Source organism: Lynx rufus, unplaced genomic scaffold (genome assembly GCF_022079265.1).
Source record: "Lynx rufus isolate CCGP_SWC_20201006 ecotype Redwood Valley unplaced genomic scaffold, mLynRuf1.p SCAF_18, whole genome shotgun sequence".
Taxonomy (NCBI): domain Eukaryota; kingdom Metazoa; phylum Chordata; class Mammalia; order Carnivora; family Felidae; genus Lynx; species Lynx rufus.
The window spans coordinates 3,147,715-3,169,903 of NW_025814832.1; the positions used below are offsets into that span (position 1 = coordinate 3,147,715).

Sequence of the window (22,189 nt, forward strand, 5' to 3'; positions counted from 1 at the left end):
GTGAGTTTGAGCCCCGAGTCGGGCTCTGTGTTGGCAAAGCCTGCTTGGGATTCTCTGTCTCCCTCTGTCTCTGCCCCTCCCCCACTCCCCCTGTCTCAGTGTCTCTCTTGGAATAAATGTTAAACTTAAAAAAAAAAAAAAATTAAAACAGGGGCGCCTGAGTGGCTGAGTCGGTTAAGCGTCTGACTTTGGCTCAGGTCATATTCTTGTGGTTCCTGAGTTCGAGCCCCGCCAGGCTCTGTGCTGACAGCTCGCAGCCTCTCTCTCTGCCCCTCCCCAACCCATGCTCTGTCTCTGTCTCTCTCTCTCAAAAATAAACATAAAAAAATTAAAACAAACAAACAAAAAAGCAGGGGAGGCTCAGAGATATTCCTCACAGGGGATCGGACAGGACTCCATTTCTCTCAGTGGCCTTCAAACTGTTTTTCCTTGTGCACCCACACAATCATCTTGAAAAAAACTATGCACTCCCTGGCCCATTTTCAACTCAACATCTGAGTATTTCCAAAGCAAGTTTCAATAGTTGCAAAGGATAGAACTTCCAGGATAATGTAAATATTTACATCTTAAAACACAAACTGCTACATGATTCTCTTCAATGTATTCAGTGGAATCCAGTTACCACAGTGATTTGATGCACCGTCATCTATTTAAAAAATACAAGCTCTTCTTTCCCTCGTACAAACCCTGTGTCATTTCTTTTTCTCCCTGGATTTGTTGTTATTCTACTTCTCCTAAAGAATTTTCTCCTAGTTTGTACTTTTCTGTCTTAAAGGCTTTCATTCTTCACTCTATTACATGTTGCTTCAACAAAAATATCTGTACAAATGGCAAGGAAATACTTCCTGGGGCCACAAGGCTCCAAATATTCAAAACATGTCCTAGATTAGTTATTACAATGATTAGCAGCACACAATAAAAAAACTAACCAACACATTACGAATAGTTATTAATAAATATTCAGTAGCAAAGTACTATTTTGACGGGACTGCATCTCTTCATGAGACAGGTAGAACATTTTTCTGTGTGTGTGTGAATGTTATGTTTTGCTAGGGTGGAACTGGGTACAGCCTCAAATACTGCTTCTGTGTGTGCATGTGTGTGTGTAAGTGTCTTGTTTTTTTTGTAAGCTCTACACCCAACATGGGGCTTCAATTCATGACCCTGAGATCAAGAGTCGCACGCTCTTCCGACTGAGCCAGCCAGGCGCCCCTGGGTTTGTTTTTAAAGATGTAAAGGATGGAACATCTTGTTCATATAAATAACTAGATGGGGCTGAAAATAGTTTTATTACAGCAACATTATATGATTCTTTATGCTATTTCCTCCTCATTTGCTTTAAATTGCATATATACCTATCATCAAAAATTTTGTTTTTGTTTTTATTTTTATTTTTGAGAGAGAAGGTGCAAATGAGGGAGCGAGGCCGCGTGGGGGAGGGGCAGGAAGAGAATCCTAGGCAGGCCCCGCGCTGTCAGTGCAGATCCCTACGCAGGGGCTCGATCTCAGGAACATCAGATGTTGACCTGAGCTGAAATCAAGAGCCGGATGCTTAACTGACTGAGCCACCCTGGCGCCCCCCAAGATTTATTTTAAATGACGTCTCAGCTGACAATTTCCATCAGTTTTGTGGAAAGCAAAGAAGTGGAAAGCACCCGACTTGTAACTGGGCCTTTAGTGTCTTTTACTTTCTCAACACCTACACCTACATTTCAAGAGGCCCCGTGCTGTTGGCCACCCAGGGGGCCTTGGTGCCCTGGGCTATGCTCTGCAGTGAGTCCTGGGCTCCCCAGCAGAGGAAGGGAGGCGAAGGTGAAAGGCTTTTCTCAGGCAGATTGCTTTGTGGTAATAGCACCTGTGGGAGTTGAGAGTCTGCAGACTGATGTTCTGAAAACTCTCCCTGCCCACACACCCCCTGGAAAAGCTCTCTGCACCCTCAGGAGTGTGTGTGCAGCAGTGTGAACACCACTGTTCTAGCAGGCCCACACCACAGAGGAAAACGATCAGGTCAGCCTGGAGTGGGCTGGGCCCTGGAGCTTCCTATAGCTCCAAGTAAGTCCTTCCAGCACCTTCTATCATCCACACCAGCTGCGGGCAGGTGGCAGTGGGGGGGGGGGTCTGCATGTGGGCCAGCTTTGGTCCAGGCCCAGCCTCTAGCAATTGGTTCCCTGCCCAGAGGAGAGATGGAATTGAGAAGAGGACAGAGGAAGAGTAGTGTGGATAGGACCGAGCAACCCCCATGCTCCCCAACTCTGCCCCAGCACCTCCTCAAACACACAAGGGAAGCCTGGCTGTTGTCCAGGCTTGTTACTTCAGAAGATTTGGAGCCAAGCATCCTACTGGGTCCCAAAGGAAGCCCCGGAACCTCCCTCTCCCTAAACCTTTTTTATCTCAAACCCTCACCAGGCCTGTAGCACAGGCTGACCCTTGTCGTTCCCTCCTGCCATCCAGAATGCTGGCTCTTGGACATAGGGCCTGGGTCTGTCCCCAGCCCTATCCTCTAGCAGTGGCCACCTGGCGTAGAGAGCTCAACGGTGCTTTGTCAACTGCGGCTACCACCCTTGGGTCACACAATCTGGATAGACCAGGACCTTTTAACTCTGGTTTTTCCAGCCATCGGCATACGCCTCAGGCCGATTCCATGGTCCCGGCACCTAATGCCCCTCCTGTGCTCTAACCACCCATGATCTGGCACCTCCTGGCAGTTGCCATGGACTAGGGAGCCAGTGGTCCCTCCCTGGGTCCTGGAGTGGCATCTAGACACAGCCAAGTGGGGATGCACAGGGATTGAGAGTCAGGACTATCTGGGTCCAAATGACTGTTCTTCTTCCACTCACCTGTGTGAATCTGGGCAAGTCACTTAAACCTCCTTGAACGTCAACTTCCTCACGGGGCATCCATAGCACCTCAGAGGACTGTTACGGAAAATACTAACAGAACTAATGCATTCTGAGCATTTTCTAGGAGTCTGGCATGATGGATGACAAACCCTTCACACACAGCATCTCAGTCAATCATCATAACAAGCCTGTGGGGTTTAAGCCTTTTTTAGCCACCCCCATTTTACAGATGAGGACACTGAGGCTTAAAGGGAGCAAGGAACTTGCCCAGCGCCGCACACCGAGGAACTGAGAGCCGAGGCACAAAATCAAGTCTCCCTGACTTACCTACTCTGCTAACCCTGCAAAATAAGGCGTAAAGCACCTAGCTGGTGTCTGTGCCTCTCGGCAACAAGACATGTGCTGTTTCCATGATTTGTTTACAAAGGAGACATTAGGCCTCCCGGTGCCTGGTCTGACACCACAGGCAGGCCTGGGTGCTGGAGGGCTGCCTCCAGTACAATTCAGCCATTCTCTCCCTCCCCATCGATTCCGTTCTAGCTGCTAAGCAGCAACCTTACATTTTCCTGGGAGCATGTGAGACACAGGAAAGGCAATTCCTGATGTTAAGGCCAAGTTCTAGCCCTGCTTCTTCCAGAAAGCCTTCCTTGGATACCCCCAGGCCTTCAGTTCCCTTCTGCATTCCTGCTGGCACTGAGACCCTGTCCCTCTGCAGCCTGCTGGCACCATTTGCTGTCATTTCACACACTCCAGCCTGTCTGAGGCCAAGTCTGAGGAAGGTGGCACTTCTGTGTCTTCCTGTGAGTCCCCACCGCTGCCATATTCTGGATCCCCTTTGCAGGTGTGGCCCTGGTATGCTCGAGGGAGGCCCGCCTAGCCCCTTGGTGTCTTGACAATGAAGTTCTGTCTCCCAGCAGGCCAGCAGCCTCCAGAAACCAAGTCTATTTTCAGGACATCACTTAAATACAGAGAAGGGAGGGTGAGGAGTGGAGACGAACGTGGCACATTTTCCAGAGAAATGATGCTGCCTGAACTACTGTGGCTATTTATAACCCCTGGGAAATGTGGACTCTGCTATTTCCTGATTAGATTAGTGCCGGGGGCGGAAGAGCCAGCCCCCAGGATGTGAGCAGACAGGAACACCTGACCACTTACCCGCCAGTCCCAGCAGATAGATGCCCCCCCCCCCAATGGCCCTGGGGAGCGGGTACCTGGGGCCTGCCCGATCACCTGAGGAGGGGGAGACAGATGGGGCTGTGAAGAGCCAGGCTGGGGGAGACCCCCAGAGGACTCCTCCTTCACCCCACAGGTCATATACATGCCGCTGGGGCTCCCCCACGGTGGGACCCAGGCAGGAGACAGAAATGAGCCACAGGACATCCGGGAGAAAGTCATGAACAAGCGGGCCACACACAGCCACCAGGAGCACCTCAATTATGTTGTTTGCCTTTGCATTTAGGCAAAGGTTGGGTCATGGCTGCACATTCAGACCTCTGCCAAGAAGACAGCTGACCTTGGGGATGGATGTCCACAAGAGAACTACCAGGTCACCTGCACTGAAATCCTTCCTGCGCTTGGAATCCTGCATTCCTGCTCAGGAGACGGAGATGCACATTCTCAGAGTGAATGTGGCAGGTAGTTGGGTAGCTGCTTCCCCGCCTCACATCTCGGCCAGGAAACCCCAGCGGCCTCACAGGGGCGCTGACAGGATCGGAGGACAGGACGGCAGGGGAGGATGCTCTGAGCTCACCTAGGTGACCTGTGGATGGCGGCTGTGACTCGTTCTGCAGGAACATCCTCAAGGGTCCCCTCTGAGAAGCCTAACCCCTTCCTCCCAACCCATTTCTCGCCAGCCTGGGGCAGGTGACCCCAGTGGATCTCCTTCCCTCTGTTCATGGCCACCTCTCAGTGCTGGGGCTTTCAGAGGCACCAGTGAGTCTGGAGTCCCCACTGCTGCTCCCCTGGGTGGGTGACATAGCCCACGTTCAAACCCAAGTCCTTCTGATGGTGGCCCACAGCCTTCCCACAGTGCCACACTCCCATAGCCAGGCAGCTCGCCCAAAAGCCTTCTGGTGATTTCTGCCACTGCCCCTTCCCACACGCCCTCACAGGGGGCCTGTGGTGGTACCGCACTGTCTACGGGCAGTGGGGATAACCAGATGGAACTGACAGCTACAGTCCCAGTGGGGGGGGGGGGACAAAGGGGCACAGAGCAGCCATCAGTGTGTTACTTTGGGATGTAACACAAGGGCTCACTGGGTGACGAGGACCCATGAAGACAGTATTCACCAGGGACCCCAGGGGCTCCGAGGCCCACCCCCACCCTCTCCCCACAGCCCCTTGGCTCTGAGTCCCTTTCCTCAGAACCTCACCCTGTCATTTCCACAGCACAGCCCTGAGGCCCTGCGGAGCCTGGCCGATCCCTGACCTCTTGTCCCTGGGGGCCTCGCTTCTGCTTTCACTCCAGCGCTGCTCTACCCTTGGCTTTCTGAGTCCGGAGCCTGGCATCCTGGGCCTGTCCTGGGAGGTGGCATGGACTTCTCTTGAAGCCAGACTCGTTTGTAGGGCTAATAAAAACTAAGTGCTTCTTAACAAGAAGGACAGCAAATCCAGTATACTGGACTCGTCACCCTCAGAGGTGAACGGGGTGCTGAATGGAAGGTAGAGATGGCTGGCAGTGTTTCTGGGGATGCCTGCCAGAGGCCGAGTGCTGGGCTGTGGAGACCAGGCCCTGAGCCAGGTGTCCTGTCTGACGGCAGTACATTTCCTGTGTCTCCCAGGCCGGTGGCCACGGTGGCGGTACCGGGCTGGCTTTCTCCTGCCCTCCCCCAAGTGTGTCCACATGCTCTGGGCTGGGTCCCCTTGGGACACCCAGGCCAGCCTGTCATTGGGACAGACCACAGGCGTGAGAGGCATGGTAAGGCTGGCAACAGGGGAACGAGGGAGCTGCCAAAGCCTGCCTCTCCTCCCTCTCGGGAAGGGTACTAGAGGATTCCGTCAACGTGGCTGCTCTGAGAGAAGCTCGCAGAGAGGCAGGGAGGGGTGGCAGGAGGACGCCAGGGCCTATATCCTGGCTTCCAGCTCAGCATCTGGGCCTGGGGAAACCATGGTCAGGCTCAGAAACTCACCCCGTTTTCCCAGGGGTTGACTCCCCCACCGTTAGGCCAAACAGGTTGCTGGAGTGCCCCTCCAGCACTCACCCTGCAGGGTCAAGGTACCCTCTCCCAGGCCCGCTGCATGATAGGCTTGTGCTGACTCTGTACTGCAAGGCACCAGGATCTTGCCTCCCTTTCCCCCGCCCCCCTGGACTTTGAAGTTCTTAGAGGCCCACATATGGAAAGGGTTTAGCAGCTCTGAATGAGGCTTTTATTGAAGCCAGGTTAGCCTCATAGCACCCACTGTGACCTGCCTTCCCCAGCGGTCTGCATTCCAGTGGCTCAGCCTGCCCTCAACCCTGGGCTGCCTCGGGAGACCCCCAAGGCTGGGGGCATCTCTCCCAGAGCCCTGGGACCCTGCCTTCCTCAGGGCTGGCCCGTACACACTGCCTTCCCTGCTCCAGACAGCCTGGACATTTCACCCCAGAACCGGGCCTCAGGCTAACAGCCAGGAAGTTGCCTTGCCTTGGCTCAGGGCCATATTGGGGGCACCAGGGTAATGAAGGCAGGGTTGCTCTTGGGAAAAGGAACTGGCTGCGGCCAAAACAACACAGAGGCAGCCCAGAGCAGCCTCATCTCCAGAGTCAGGAGTGGGAGGCTGAGGTCCTGAGCAGGAAGTTTCATGCTAATTGCCATGGGAAGGCCAAGGGCCTGCCGGACCACCACGGGCTCGGTGGCCTCCCTCTGGACTCAGAGTGCTTCGGTGAGCATTGTGAAAGTCCCACTCTGAAGCTGACCTCATCCTCCCTGCCCAGGCCAGGAACGCAGTCTGGGCACAGAGCCTGTTCGTAAGAATGAGTAGCCCTGGCGATTCTGCTGCCTGTGCCCGCTCCGAAGGGCCTCTCAGTGCACTCTTGCCCTGGTCCCACAGGCCGCAAGTCCCCGAGCAGCAAGACACCCTATCCAGGGCACCCGGCCCCGACCCCTTGAGTTCTATGACCACCCAGACAACCGGGCAACTGAGGATCGGTCATAGGCCCCCACGGGGCTCTGGACCTCCACCTTGCAGGGCGGCATGCTGGCTGAGAGCCGAGTTTAAGTGCTGGCTCCTGGACTAAGCCACTCAGGTCACTCTGGGTCAGTCTCTGAGCCCGTTTCCTCATGTAAAACAGACTAGATAATATTAGCACCTCTTAGGTTATCACCTCTCACATTACCGCTAGGAATGACCTGGTACTCAGCAAGTGCTCAAAATGTGTCTGCATCACTAAAACCAGGCTTAAGCTCCCCAGGGGCTTCCCACTGTGCTGAGATTAAAAGCTGAACTCCTTATCATGGCCTGCAAGGTCCTACCCAATTTGGCCACTGCCTGCTCCATCCAGGGTGATCTCCTATACTCTCCCGTGGCCTCTGTCTGCTTCTGAACATGCTATGGCCATCCCGGCCGCAGGGTTTTCACTTTGCCTGTTCCTCTGCCTGGAATGCACTATCCTGGATCTTTCCAGAATCCTTCTTGTCATTTAAATCTTAGTTCAAGGAGCACCTGGGTGGTTCAGTTGGTTAAGCATCTGACTCTTGATTTTGGCTCAGGTCATGATCAGGCGGTGAGACTGAGCCCTAAGTCAGGCTCTGCACTGAATCACACTGCTTGGGATTCTCTCTCTCTGCCCCTCCCCTGCTTGTGCTGTCTCTCAAAATAAACAAACGCTAAAAAAAAAAAAAAAAAAAAAAAAAATCTTAGTTCAAAATTACCTCTTCAGGCAAGGCCTCTCCCTTCTCATTACTCTCTAATCTATTACCCAATTTTATTTTCTTCCCAGCACTTGTCCAGCCTGAAATGATCTCATTTATTGCCTGACTCCCTCTGTAGACAGAAAGTTCCATGAGATTAAAGGTTCTCTGCCTTCTTTGAGCACCCAGTACATGGAAGGCACCCATCAATATTCAGAGACAAAATGAATCAAATGGGATGTGGGGGGTGGAGAGAAAGCAATGCCTTTCCACCAAGGCTCCTTTAGGACAGGGGTCAAGAAGTCTCATGTTTCCTGCTCACCTCTCAGCTCCTTTGTTCAGTGAATGGCTGGCCTTGGCCCAGGGGCAGCCCTGTGACCTCTCCCACCCAGACTTTCTCAGCGTGTTGAGAGTTTAAGACTTAGGAACAGGAATCTTGAGACATGGCCAAAATCATCACATGAGCTGGATCTAGGAGATCATCCTGTTCAGCTCCTTCATGATACTGATGCCAGAGAATCAGAAAGGTGAAGAGATTTGGCCAAGGTCACACAGCCAGTAAAGACAGCAGGCTCAGAGTTAGAAAAATAAGGCCTCTTGACTCCCACCAGCCTGGTGCCTTCTCTGGCATCCTGTGCCGCATGAGCCTGAGGGGCGGGGTGCTCCAAGGAGGAGGCCAGGACACAAACAAGGCTTCAAGCATGTGATGGGAAGCAGAGCTGTGGCTGTCACTGCTCTGGCTGTGCCCATCTGAGGCACCAACCTTGGCTGGGATCACTGTCCAGGACAGAGAAGGTTCTAGCTCCTGGCTGAGGAAATCACTGTGGAATGACAGGGCCCTCCCAGCCTCTCTGCAGAAGAATCCTAACAGCAAGCTCCCAAGGTGGCTTACCACCTCTCTAGGCTCACCCTGGGGACAAAAGACAATGCAGCGGGGGTGGCCTTAATCTAAAGCTCAGTGGGATCCTGGACTGACTCTGGTTCCTCCCAGGGACTGGGCAGGCAGGTTCCAGACATGGGGGAATGGGTGTTCCTCTAGGATGCTAGGGAGCAGTCAGAACACAAATATCTTTCCTGTCCCCAGCATGAGCTGATAGGGAGAGAGGAAGCCAAGACAGTACTTGCTGACCAGCTCCCGACAATTTGGGAAGCTGGCAGGCAAGGCCACTCAGCAGAGGGCTTTCCAAACTTGTGCTCCCTGACCAGTGCCTGGCAACTCCTCCAAACTAGCTCCTGCAGAAGTTTCTGGGCTCTTTCCAAAATGTCTGCCCTCCTGTGGCCTCGCTGCCTCTGAATACTCCTGCAACACTGGGCTCTGACAGCTTTGGCCTTTCAGGAACCACCTGGGTTGGCAGGCTTAGCTCCCCCTGGTCCGGGGCCATCTAAAAGCTGGGGCACCAAGCCCAGCATGGCTGCCTGGCCAAGCCACCTGTGGACCACAGAGATGCTGGAGAGAGCCAGTGCCCTTTCTAACCTCCCCAGGTGCAAAGAAACAGCACCTGCCAAGTGCACTTAGAGTAGGGGTTCCTACCTTGGGATCTGTAACCGTATCTAAAACAGCATCCAATTTGTGCATATGGGTGGCTCTGTGTCTGGATGGGGGCTCCATAACCTTCATCAGATTCTTAGAGTTGAGGACCCCTGCTCTGTGGAATCAAATAGCCCTCTTGGGAGCCAGCTCAGTGGAGAAGTAGGGGCACTGGAGGTCAGGAGATCACCCATATGGCCCCAGTGAGCAAGTGCTGTAAGAAGCTTCATGGCTGTGAGAATGTGGGGATGTTACTCCATTCCCCCTTGCTAACTCTCCAGCCAGCCTGATCACAATCCTGGCTCTCACAGAAGCCCAGGGGGTAAATGGGCTGGCCACAGGGGTCTCCAGCCTGAAGGAGAGGCACTATTGTCCCTTTCCTACAGCTGAGGGATCACCATAGGGGTGCAAGTGGGCACGTGAATGATTAAGACATAGACACGGGTCCCTTCCCTCTAGCAGACATGGCAGAGGAGGCAGGGCAGGGGGCGAGGGGCAGGGCAGTGTGTGGGCAGCCAGGGCAGGATAGATGTCTACTGCATAAGGTTTCAAGATCTTTCTTGGCATCCAGAGCCAGATAATGAAATACAGTTAATGAGCCCAAGATGTACCTGTATCTGATAGCCTAGCACCCTTGTACCCTCCACACCTAGAACAGCCAGGGGATGGCTGTGTGAGCCTCGGGGATATACGCATGGTTTGAGTACCTGGTGCTACCTGTTAGGAAGAACTGTCAAGTTCAATGACAGACTCTGGGAGGGGCTAGGAGCTGTCCTGTGGTCACAGTCAAGATGGCAAAGAGAAGGACCTGAGCCCTAAGGTTCCCCAGACAAGTGACCCAAAGGGGGCTCCCATCCTGTCTTTCCTCAGGCAACACCTCTGACCCTCCCCAGAAATAGAGGGAAGCAAACCCTATCACAGACACTCTGGGGTTCAGCAGGAAACACTTCCATTTACCTTGCTGGCCTCTGGCTTCTTGGCAGAAGTTCTTTTGAGGCAGGGAATTCCCAACGCCCTGTGGCAACGCCTGAAGCAGAGCCAAAGTCATCAAGAACTGTCCTCAACCCCCCCCCCCCCCCCCGGCATCCTCTGGGCCCTGCCAGTTCAGCCTCAGTCCCCACCTCCAGGCAACCCCCCCACCCCGCCCCTTGCCCAATGCTTCTGGCTTGGCCTCTGCCTCATGGGGGGCCTGCTAGCTTCTCCATGGCTCCCACAAGTGACCCCATTAAAACCTTTGGATACTTCAGGGGGTGGGGGATGGGCCTCCTCCTTCAGCCTCTCTCCCTGCAAAGTGCAAACCAGGGCTCCAGGAGCAGGTGCGATGGGAGGAAGAGCAGGTGCTGAGCCTCATCTCTGGTAGTGTGATTGAGGCGCAAAATTAAAAAACAAACAAGAAATTAAAAAGGAAAGGAAAGGAAAGCAGAAACGCGAAGCGGTGCCGAGAGCCCTGGCGGAGCCCGCAAACCCAAATGCCACGTGTCTCCTCTGCTAAACGCTTTGCACCACACGCCAACCGCCAAGTCAGAGGCCAGAATGAGGCTTCAGCCCCAGAACTCCCCTTGGGGATACGAACAACCCCAAACACAGCCCCCTGGGACCCAGAGGGAAGCCCCTTCCAGCAGGTGCAGAGACCCCACAGGTTAATACTAACTAGGACTGTCCCATCTGAACACATTCTTTAGCCCCAGCAAGGGGTCCCCACATAAGTCACATACACCCCCTCCAGCCTTTAACAAATCTTTAGTGAAAAGGGAGCAGGAGGGCCGCAGGTGTCTTGGCATCCACAGCATCAAATCCTCAGGGCAAAGTTGATGAGGAGTTAATGGGCGACCCCACCTGCCAGGCTGGGTGGTACCTGGCGCCCTTCCCCCATGCCACCTAAGCTGCTGCCTGATCCTAGTCCCCTCCCTGGTTGGCAGTGAGCCGCCTGCCCTGCAAAAAATAGGTTAATGCAGCTGGGGAAAGAAGGGGAGTGGGCAGAGGGCCTGGCCCTCCAGGCCGGCCTGTTCACCCACCAGCCTGGGCACAGTTAGGCAGGCGCAGCAGGGTGAATGAATGTCCCGCCATGCAGACCCTCGTGTCTGTGACACTGACATACTTTGTCACACAGCGGGAACTAAAGGACCAAATCCCTGGCCACACAGGGTACCCTAGTGCCAGAGCCACCCTGTGGTCGCACGGACACCAATCGGCTCAGCTGCTCAGCACCTGGCTGGCCTGCCACCCTTGCCCAGAGGGTACCACCAGACGTGGAGATACAAGAGGCCCCCAGAGGCAAAGCTACCTAAAGAATTCCTGAGGCGGATTCTTGATTTTGCCAGTCACACACGCACAGCGAAAGAACAGAAAGTCTGGGATTTGAGGGGTTGAAAAATTGCCCCCTACCTGCCAGGCACCTCCCCAAAGGGACAGGTGAACCAGAAAGGCTCTGTTTGGCTGGCACCAGGCCAGGAACCTGCTGGGGCAGTTTCTTGCCAACCTGGAGGTTTGGGAATGGACAATGAGCTTTGGGCTGGTGTCTGCTGGCCTCAGCAGGGGCCGGGGAGGGGGGTGCAGGGAAGGGATGGCTCCGGGCTGCCGGGCACAGAGAGCTGCCTCAGCACAGAGGGGCGACGGGAGCAGCTGAGGCCAGCAGGGCTCTGCTAGCCTGGTCCCTGGAGATGCTGAAGGTGACACAGGGGCCAACGCAGGACAGCTCAAGTTGCTGCCCTGTCCAGCACTTTCCAAGACTGATGTCACCTCTGGGAGGTCAAGTATGCCCCACTGGCAAGGGGTGAAACTAGACAAGGAGACAACAGGCCCAAGATCCCTTCCTCTTGGCAGGTGCTGGCTGGAGATAAAGACCTACACAGAGGGTCTCCCTTCCCCTCCTCCCCAAGCTGCAGGATGGCTTGGAAATCTCCATCAGCCACAGCCACAGCCTCCCTTGAAGGATGGGCATGGCCCTTGCCAGCGAGGACAGGCACCCTGCGACATCTTGCTTAGGCAGTGAATTCAGGGCACAGTTATCAAGTGCTTGCTGTGTACTAGGTGCTGGGTCTGGTTCCTCCTCAGATGCCTGATGCCAGGGCCCAAAGCCAGCCCCTAGGCAGCCTGCCCAGCTGCAGGACAGTCGGCTTCTATCTCAGATTTTAATCCCCACCAAGGTCTGGGGCTGCAGGCAGGACAGGCAGTCCGCCCTGGCACAGCTTGGTCTAGGCTGCCTGCTGGGTCAGGAAACCCCTGGCACGCTGACTGGGTTGCCTGATGCCCAGCTGGAACTGGGCCAGCAGTCATCTGGGTGGTCCCTGACAAGGCAGGCCCCTGGAGGCTGTAGCCCCCAGACTCAGCACCACCACCACCTCCACACCGTGCTCCCGTCCTCCCTGGTGGGACATGATGCCCACAGCCCCGTACAAAGAAGTCTTACATGGCCAGTGGTGTTGAGTGCTTCTGCCAGTGCCCCTCAGCAATGTCCACGGGATTCGGGAAGGGGGTCCCACAGGGGGTGGGCACCCTGAGTAGGGGGAACTGAGACCCAGGAGCCCCTTGCTTAACCGTTCACATTCCTGCCTGTACAGACTCAGAAAGGAGCCAGGCTGTCCTCTCCCACAGGAGACAACAACCCCCCTTTTCCTGAGACAGGGACAGATGCAAAGAAAGCAGCCAGGGTCAGGGGTGGGGGTGGCAACAGCATTAATCATCAAATTAAGGCCACTTACAACAGACCCACATGCCTACCCCAGCCTCTGTCCTAGGACTCCGTAATCAGGCAGGAGCTGTAACAGATCTCCAAGGGGGGTTGGGGGGGGGGTACAGAGCGCCCCCAGCAGTCCCCGGCCCTCCCACCCACGCAGGTCCCCCTTCCCCCCCTCCTAGCACCTTTTGGCGGAGCAGCTTGCTGCGCACCCGGCCCCAGAGCCGGGCGCCCGTGTTGGGGGGCCGCTTGCTCCCTGGCTCCTCCAGCCGATCCAGGCAGCAGCGCTCCAAGGGCTCACAGACCGCCTTCAGGCTGCAGTCGGGCTGAGGCAGAATGTCGGTCATGCCGGCAGCAGCAGGACCCGGCCCGGACTACAATCGGGCCTGCGGTGCCAGCTCCGGGGACACCGGAGAGGCAGAGTCGCGGGCAGCCTGGCCGCCGGGGCTCAGCTGCAGCGGCGAAGATATTGGGAGCGTGCGGAGCGCTCAGCCCCCGGGCTGGCCTGGACTGTTACTCCAGCCGGACAGGGAAGCGCATGGTGTGCGGCTCCGCTTTCTCCTCCCCTCCCCGGAGACTGCCTCCCAGAGGAGCGCACCGGTGGCGGCGGGCCCTCTTCTCCGCCTGCTGGTCCGCGCCAGGCTCGCAGGGACGCCCCAGTGCGTGCGCCACGGACCTCCCGAGACCGCGCGGGGACCCGCCCCCACCGAAGGAAGTGACTCAAAGGAGGCGCTGGCGGCTGCCCCTCCAAAAAACCCAACCTCCGGGTTTTAACTCTTGGCAGCCTGGGGCTCCAGCTCACTGACCCTCAGCCCAAGTACTGAATAAAGTTTGACAAGCAGCTAAACACAATCCAGTCCATTCCCCTCTCCATCCGCGGCTAACCCCTTCACCACCAGGCTGCTCCCTGGGGGTCTGGGGGATGTGAGGGGGGCTTGGGAGGAAGCCAGAGGGGGGTCTGCAGGGGGCAGGAGCTACGTTCTGGCCATGGACAACTGCCCTTGTCCCAGGCAAAGGTCCTGCACTGCCCTGGAGTTCTGCTTCCCCTACTCTCAACTCCTGCCCCCAGGCACCTCCCTGGATGCCAATTTGGTGACAGGACCAGACATGTGTGGACTGGCACTCACAAACCTCCTCTTCGGAATGTAAAGAATAACGAAGTTCTCCAGTGGGGCAGCTTCCTGGGCTCTAGGGGTCTGAAAGGAACTGGTCACCATGGGCCATTCTCCAAGGACATGAGCAAAAGCCAAGAATGACACTGGTTACAAATGCCCAGCAAGAGGTGCCCCTCACACAGCCACTTTTAACAGTGGCCGCATGCACTTCACCAGAAAAACCCCAAACAGTTTTGTGCTGCCGTGGGCAGAGCCACTTTGGCAAAGGGCAATCAGCCACTTTGTCTGGGCTGGGTGGCTCGGAAGACAGAGAAGAACGAACTTGTTCTTTACCCTCAAGTTGGTAAACATTCTAACCAGAGTGAGAAATGAATCACCAAGTTAGAGCCTGGTGTTGGGGTGGGGGGTGGGGGGAAGGCCCCCAGATGGTTAGGGTACACAAAACCCAGAGACATCACATTATGCAGAGCTGGGCTCACAGCAGGAAGGAAACCAACGTTTTCAGGATGCCAACCACGAGCCAGGTCTCATGCAAAGGGCTTTCAGATATCCAACTGCATTTAGGCCTTACAACTTTTGTGATGCCTGTGTTACTGTCTCCGTTTTCTGAGTTTTGAGGACTGGGGCTCAGGGAGGGAAAATTCTTGCCTGAGGTCACACAACTGTAGCTGGGGAGTGACAGGTCTCTTTCAAAGCTTCTGGTGCTCACAACTGCTGGGCCTCACTGAAGTGTGGCTGGTTCCTTTTTTTTCCTTTTTAGAAAATTATTTATTTGAGAGAGAGAGAGAGCGAGCGAGTGCGTGTAAGCATGAGCAGGGGAGGGGCAGGGAGAGAGAAAGAGAGAATCCCAAGCAGCCTCCATGTTCAGCATGGAGCCCGACGCAGGGCTTCACTGCAAAGAAAGCCAAGACCTGGTCATAATAAAAGCCACCCTTTACCGAGCATTTACGGTGTGATGGGCACCGTGCTAAACCACATGGATTAACTCACTTCGTGATTCCTCAACCTTACGAAGTAAGTACCAGCACCCCCATTTTCCATTTGAGGAAATGAAGGAGACCAGAAGTTGAGCACCCTACCCAAGGCCATGCTGGGTCCAGCTAGAACGGGTCCGGCGGACAGCACCACTGTCGTATCCTGTATTATTGCAGGATCTGGTCCTGCACTCCCTCTGCCTGGCGGGTAGAAGTGGGGTCCTGGAGCTCTGCTGGGCTCTGGGTGTCCCTGCAGGGTGGCCGGGCCAGCTCCATCTGTTCTAGGGCTCCACACTCCACACCTGCTTCTACACAGTGCAGACAGGGCTAAGCTGCCAAGGCTGCACGGAGTCTCCTCACATCTGAGCCAAAGTTGCCCAAAGTCGCAGCAGCTAAACATGGCCGGCCCATGACACCTTGCCCGGTACTGCCTGAGGGGGAGAGAAAGAGACCCACAGAGGCAGGGACATATCTGTGTCCCCTGCCCAGCTGAGGCCTGAGGCCCCCTATCCTTCCTGACCCATCCCTAATCTGCCTCTCCCAGGGCACCAGATGCTCCCTCTGAAGAGGGTCTTCCTCCAGTCCCACAAGGGGCCAGGCAGGTTCCCCACCCTGGCTGTCACAAAACCCATTCCTCCAGGAAGGTGTCACTCACTGCTGCAGTCTTCACTTCTCCAACTCATTCATTTCATTCAAGAGGCGCTGACTGAGGGCCTGGCTATGTGCTTTACCCTGGGTGTGGGGCTGAGGAATCATCACAGACATGAATCGAAAGTCTGTGCTTGACAAGGCTGAGAGCCCAAGAGAAGAGCAAGACATGGGCTTAAATACCTTTAACAGGCAGCAGAAAAGCACTCCTTCACTTGACACATATCAAGTGTGTGCCTACCATGTGCCTGCCATACCCAGATGGCCAAAGCATCACCTTAGCTCTTATGAAACCCAGTCTCAGGCCTTAAGAAGAGCACAGATAAAGTGCAATGACAGTTGAAGGAAAGGAGAGAAAATTTCTAGTCAGAGGAACCGCACAAGGCTTCTTGGAGGAGGAGGGGTTGGCATGAGCCTTGAGAGCTGTGAAAAAAGGCCATCCGCTTGGCTTTCCTCTGCAACCCTTCAGCTGACGTGCAACCGCTGGTTGTGTAACTGGCTGGGAAGGTGCCATTAACATCTCTGACCATGTCGGTACGCTTGGTACCATCAGCTGGTTAACTTCAAAACTGGCCCCTTGCTGGCTTTCTAAGGTTCTCTTCCTTCTATCTGGGTCATATGCCACAGGGTACAGTTTACTCCCCCAAACTGCACCCTGTGGGACAAGGTGTGCCTCCCCCACCGCTGGGTGTGTGGGAGAAAGGAGGCAGTCTAGATCCTGTTCCCAAAGCCCTATGCTTGCCTGCCATAGGAACCCCAGGCTCAATACTTGTCTGGGTAAAGCAAACTCTGATTGGGTGAAAGCTGGCCAACTGGTCTCCATGGCGACATAAGCGCCTTAGCAGATGGGTAGCTGAGTTGGGAGGCTCTTCCCTTGAGATGTTCATCTTTCCCTTCCTCCCCGTGGGCTGGGGGCTCTCTCTGGGACAGCACAGATTTGCCTTCTCTTCCCTAAGCCTGACTCACTCCTTCCTGGAATCAATGGTCTAGGAGCAGGCTGCAGGGGGGTTTGTGCAAGACAAATGTTCCCAGTCACTTCCTCAAAAGCGACCGTCTGAATTCCAGTCCCTCCAGCCCACCACAGACCCTTCCTCATCTTTGCTGGATGGGCTAGGCTTAGGCTGTCCTGACCACCCAGGGAAGGACTGCATCCCCTTCCCCCTTCTGTCCATCCCTTCCATCCAGCCACACCTGGCAGAACCCGCCGCTGAGGACACGCAAGGGCCCCCTGTCTGGATAAACAGAGCCTGGGCGGGAAGGCCCACACGAACAGATGTCGCTGTCTTTGGAATTAAAAACATTCCTAGTAGACTGTCCTGTCTTCCCTCATCCCTTCTCTGCACCCCCCCTTCCAGGCTCTCTGCAGAAGGAACAAGAAGGGCCGCCCTTAGGGAGGTGCAGGGCCCTGGGTTCCACCTAAGGAGGGGTATATATCTGGGACGGTTGGGGCCAGGCACCCAGCACAAGCCTGCATGATGCGAAATCAGGTTAAAGTGATCAGTAGCGGCATCACTGAAGAAAAAAAGGTCAACAGGGAATAGATGCAGCCTGAGATGTGTGGGCGGGAGAGGCAGGGACTGCCACCAGTGCTGCCTTGGTGACAGCTGGGGGTGGGGACAGCTTCCAGGCAAATCCTCCAGCCTGTGAATGCTAGGAGGAAGGTTATTTCTCCGGACTTTGGGATGCTGCTGCCACTTCTCTGGAGTGACCCCCTTTTCCGCAGAAGACTTCCCTCTTCTCCCCCGGCCCAGACTAGAACCCTGATCCTCTATCCCTGGGATTGCACTGAGGATGGGGAGCAGAGCTGGGGAGCAAGGTGGTGGACAGCATGATGGAGTCTGAAGCTGGAGGGCTGCAGAAAGGAAGCCCGCGGCAGTCCCTGCCCAAAGACAGGCACAGGAGCCCAGCCTGAGAGAACCAGCAGGGCCAGCAGCCAGAGCCCAGACAGACCAGGGCCCTCGTGCAGGGTGTGCAAACTGGCGGGGCAGGTGGTACATCCCAGAGCAGCTGTGAGAAAGCACGAGGAGACTCCCCTTAAGATTCCCGGCTCTGTATCCCTGCATCCCTAATGTGTGTTCTCACCTCCTTCTGTACTTATCCTATAGAACTATACCAATGGCACATCCCTGGCAACCCCTAGTGATTCTCGTGGCATATTTGGTCATGGAAATGGCTGGAAAATCCACTGGAGCCTTTGGGAACATCTCGCTTATCTAAAACAAACCCCACCCAGGGACAGAGCGGGAAGAGCACGCCTACCGTGTCCTTCTATTTGTTCCCCATACAACTCATGGCCAGACCAGCACCCAGACCCCCTTGGCTTCTTGCCTGTTCCTTCTCACCAGAAGGAGGTATGTGGCCAGGGTCTCCCAGCACAGTGTTGGGGGAGAGGCAGGCCCCCCTCCCGGCCCCAGGCCTCATGCTGAAGACACAACAGCCTCAAACAGGAAGGTTTGAAAGTAAGTCAGGATCCAGTGAGCCCCTATGCCTTTTTTCTCCTGCTCTATGATTAACCAACTCTTTTCCACTCAACTCTCAGCTCCAAATGAACAGAAGAAAGCTCCTGGGAGCCAGGGAACCTGGGCAAGAGTCCTGCCTGGTCACTGGAGACTCAGGAGCCACTTTCTCTCTCTGAGCTCAGTTTCCACACCTGTTAAAACAGGGGCTTGGACCAGACAAATGGTCATCAATGAATTTCTTTTTTTCTTTTTTTTTTTTTTTTTTTGCAGAGGACACTCTCTGCCTTTCTTTCCAAATGAAATCTTATACCAAAGTCTCCCTGCCCCCCAGTCAGATAAAAACAGAAGAAAGAAGAGGCCCCTGGCTAAAGCCCGGGGTGGATGGGGTGCTCCAGGTCCCTCCCAGCAACCCCTAAGCTCAGTAGGCAGAACCTGGAGCCCCTTAGCCTCCTTCCAGGAGATGGTTCTCATGAGAACTGCTGTTTCTCTTAACCACAGCCATTGGCCCCAGCTTGCCCTCAGGGCAGGGAGATGTGGAGGCTGGGGAGATGAGGGGCTTTTTAAGGAGACTTCCGGGTCAGAGTCCTGGCTCTGAAACTCGTGTCTTATCTCTACTTTTCTCTCTGCTTTGGGAAAGCTGTGGGCCTCTGCTTTGCTGGTGTGGGTTCCCTTCGGAGGCTTTCCAACTGGATAACACTCACCGAGTCATTCAGGCTGGTGCTTTCTGGGTCACCTTGGTCCTGAAGCCAGTACAGCCCAGCTCTTGCCTCTAAGGGTATGAGCAGGCTAGGCTGTGCCCAGCCTCTCCCGTCCCAGCTCACGGGAAGTGGGCTGCGCCTGGGGGTCAGACCCTTGCGGAGTGCCACCACTGCTCACACCCTTCAATGCCGTGGCAAAGGCTGGGCTGCAGTGAGGGGCCACGGCGGGGTCTGAAGCACCCACAGTGAGGGAGGCTGGCAGACCCCATGTGAGGTGCCCCACGTGAGCACTCATATCCACCTCAGCCCTCACTCAGGGATGTCCCTGGCAATTCCTCTACTAAGTCCTTTTCTCAGAGATCTTTTCAAAAAAATCAAAAGCAAGACCACCCAGAGACCAGTTTTTTTTTATTTCTAGGAAGATAAAGTTGCAGCCTCTGCCCGCAGGGAGCTCAGCGGTTACTGAAATGTACAGTCACCTCTGTAATCTCATTTAATATTCACATGGGTTCCAGAGGAAGCACTCAAGAAGAGGTCACCTGAGGCCACCTTGCTATTAGGTGGTGGATCTGGGATCAAACCCAGCTCTTCTGCCTGAGTCTGGGAGCCCCCAGAGCTGGGAAGACAGCACCCCTCTTGTGATTTGTTGAGAAGCTGGATATTCTCAGGCCCTGAATGAGTCAGTTCCCAAAGTCCTCTCTGAATTAGCTTCTCTGCTTGCCACCCACCAGAGAGTTGGGCCTAGGGAGTGGGCACCAGGCCTGCCCTCAAGGTGGCATTCCCAAGAGGGGCAGGAGGGCAAGAGGGAGATTCCAGCCTCCAGCTGTTTCCTATTGAATGCTTCCCATCTCCAGAATCCACTGGGGCAGAGTCCGCCTCCCCAAATCAGGAACACCTGGGAGGCAGAGGCAGCTGAGCAAGGGTGGAACGAGAGAGGTTGTAGAAGTGTGGGGAAGTCTCTGGGTAGCGGGGCACTGGCCTTCCCAAGGTATCCCGCCCCTGGATTTCCCCCATCCTGCTGCCTGCTCTCCAAGTGTAACTGAGGCATCTGGACCAGTCTTGAGAAGTGACAGCAGGTGGGGATGAACAGCTCTGAGACGGGCAGGGGATGGGGTGGGGCAGGACAAAGGCTCCAGTCCCAAGGCCTCTGGGAGGAGGCAGTGTCTGAAGCAGGGAGAGGAACAGTGCTGGCACCAAACCTCCCCTGTCCCCATGTGCCTCTGGGCTGGCCTGGTGGTGGTGGCAGCAGCAAAGAGAAGAGCCTTGCGTGGGCCAGCTCTGAGAACAGCAGGCAGCAGGGATATGAAACGCAAACTCTAGAGGCAGACGCTTCCCCTGCTTGTGCACATCAGGACTGAGGCTGGGTACAGGGGAGGACTCCACCTTCCGGGGGGAAAGGCCGGAACACCATTCCCAGCGTGGCCACTGCAGCGTCCCAGGGGAGGGAACTGCCTAGCATTGTGGATGCCAGGCCAGGGGTTGAGGGCTGGGGTGGTGGAATGAAAGGGAAAAGCCAGCCCCAAGGCTTTCTCATAGCTGCCCCCCACACCCTTAGGTAAAACCAGGCCATTCCCAGGATCCAGGGGCCCAGCAGTGGTCAGCGCAGCCCGAAAGACGATTGGGAGAAGGTGTCAAGGACCCACATGAATGTCCCTCTGTGATCCCACCCAGGGAGGGACCCTGGCACCTCCTGGCAACAGCCATGAAGAACCAGAGTGGGCAAGAGCTAAAAATGTCTGGGTCAACCAGGCCTCTGCCCCAGAGCCCAGGCTCCCAGAGCAATAAAACTGACATGCCTGGCCCTCCAGCAGTCAAACAGGCGACAACAGACCCCTCAAGGGCCAAAGAGAGGGATGTGGGGTGGGGGAGCCCTTGACTCCTGCCCTAGCAGGCTCCTGACCCACGCTTACTCTGAATTTCCTCATGCTCTGCAGAGTAATTGAAACCAGAAACAACTCTCGGCCAACAATGGCCCCTTGTTCCCGGCTCCTCACTCACTTTGTGCTCTGGGCCTGACCGCACCATGCCAAGCTGAGAGCTGCACCAAGGGAAGAGCCCAGAGCTGCTCAGTCCAGGGTCCAGGCAGGGAAATCTTGGCTGCTGGATGGTAAGGGGCCTAACCTTGCCCTCCAGCCTACTCTGAGGTCAGTTCATCAAAGCCGGGTCTGACCTTCATCAGCATAACAAAATAGATATGGCCTCAGCCAACCTAAGGTCTATACAGAGGGGGCCACTTGCAGGTGACAGCCTTTGGGAGGGGGTGCTGCTTGACGAGCTATACCTGGAGTCCCTGTAGGAAGGTGGAGGACAGTGTACCTGGACCTGCCAGTTTGGGCAAAGGGCTGTCATTATTAGATGAGCACGGACTCTGTGCCAGCCCTGTGCCAAGGGCTTCATGGACTTCCACATTCAATTCTCATTAGGACCCATTTTACGGATGAGAAAACAGAAAATAAAGTTAACTTACTCTGTTCTCCCAACTAATGAAAGAAGAAAGCTGAACTCTGAACCCCAGATCTGTTGGGCCTCAAAGGCCCAACGACACTGACATATCAAAATTCTCCTCTTTTGTTTACTACATGCTGAGGTCCTGTTCACTCTTCGTATCCACAGCACAGTGCCTGACACTTAGAGGGTGCTCAGTATGCAGAAAGGCATGAAGAAGCTAGTGAAAGCATGGCTCTTTCAGGGAGGCTCCTCTGAGCCTTACAACAAGCTGGTGATGAAGGCAGAGTGGGAATAGTTATCCCCATTTAACAGATGAAGAAACTGCAGCCCCCAGATAGCAGTCTTCTGACCCTCAGCGTCAGGGTCACTCCCTCCACACTCAGTACATATAAACCATGACCTAGGGAAGGGCAGAGGAGATCCGAGGAAATAAGGGTCAAGGAGACAGGGATGCCTAAATTGGGGGAGAGAAAGCCAAGAGGCAACTGTTTTAACCAGAAAAGGCTAATAGTGACCAGTTGGTCCTCCACTTGTGGGGCCCTGCTTTCTGGTAATAGCTGGAGACCAATGAGCAGTTGGCTGGGGGTGGGGAATCTTGGGTCTGGAGAGGAGGAGGCTATGAAATCTCCATCCTCAAAGACCAGGCTCTTTTTCTCACTTAAAAGGAAGAAAGTCTAGGGGCTCCTGGTTGGCTCAGTTGGTAGAGCATGCCACTCCTGATCTCAGGGTCGTGAATTCAAGCCCTACATTGGGTGTGGAACCTACTTAAAATAAAAAAATTTTTTTAATTAAAAAAAAAAAAAAGGAAGAAAGTCAAAAATAACCAAAATGTCCATTGGTAGATGAGTGGATAAACAAATTGTGGTCTATGCATTCAATGTTATTCAGCATTAAAGAAGGAAATTCTGGGAGGGGTGCCCAGGTGATTCAGTCAGTCAAGTGTCCAACTTTGGCTCAGGTAATGATCTCACTGTTTG

At 55.0% G+C, this 22,189-nt stretch overlaps 1 protein-coding gene across 3 annotated transcripts in view; it reads right to left on the reverse strand.

Moving 5' to 3' along the window:
• Window positions 1-22,189, reverse strand: part of ABR (ABR activator of RhoGEF and GTPase) — a 186,057-nt gene that overhangs the window by 9,967 nt on the left and 153,901 nt on the right. The window lies entirely within an intron of this gene.